This window comes from Elephantulus edwardii, unplaced genomic scaffold (assembly GCF_000299155.1).
Source record: "Elephantulus edwardii isolate Elephantulus edwardi_28Jun2011 unplaced genomic scaffold, EleEdw1.0 scaffold00419, whole genome shotgun sequence".
In the NCBI taxonomy this organism is placed as follows: Eukaryota; Metazoa; Chordata; class Mammalia; order Macroscelidea; family Macroscelididae; genus Elephantulus; species Elephantulus edwardii.
Window position 1 is genome coordinate 718,064 of NW_006400169.1, and position 813 is coordinate 718,876.

The following is an 813-nucleotide window of genomic DNA, read 5'->3' on the forward strand; positions in this document are numbered from 1 at the left end:
ACTGTAAAGGTATGATTATATGAAAATATTTTAAAAAGATAAAGAGATTGAGGATTTCTACCAATTTCTGCATTGTAAAATTGATAAGTAATGGAAATCCAAGTTTTCTGTGAACTTATGCTAAAATATCAATTTAAGAAAATCCAATGAACAGATTTGTTGCATTGAACACTAATGATGAAAGAACAGGTGAACTGTGGGATAGAACATTATACATGAAAAAGGTAATCAAAGAGAGGGGAAATAAAAAAAAGAAAAAAACGCATTTCAGAAGAGACTAAAACTTGCTCTTGACTAAAGAAAAGTTAAAAAAAAATAAAATAAGAGACCTGAACAGAAGATTTCACAGGGCAGATGGAGAAGACAATGCACTAGAACACCAAAAGAGAAGAACATGTTTGGCATTTCACAAGCTGAAAGAACTAAATATTCAAGTCTTAAGTTATAACTGAAAATTCTATGGGGAATGATTGAATGACACAAAAAGCATCAAACAAATATGGAGGAAATACATAGAATCCATGAACCAAAAACAACTGGTTGACATTAAATAATTTCAGAAAGAAGCAGATAATCAAGAACCAGTGGTGCTGAAGGAAGAAATCTGAGCTGCACTGAAAGCACTGACAAACAATAAGTCTCCAGGAAAGGAAAGAATAACAATTGAGGTGTTTCAGCAAAGAAATGAAGCACTGGGTATGCTTACTTTTTTATGTCAAGAAATTTGGAAAAACAGCTTCTTCTTGTTGCTGTTATGTGCCGTCGAGTCGTTTGCGACTCATAGCGACCCTATGCACAACAGCCCTTAACCCT

The 813-nt window shown here is 33.6% G+C and overlaps 1 pseudogene; it reads right to left on the minus strand.

Moving 5' to 3' along the window:
- LOC102867293 overlaps positions 1–813 on the minus strand; it is a 12,855-nt pseudogene that overhangs the window by 2,420 nt on the left and 9,622 nt on the right.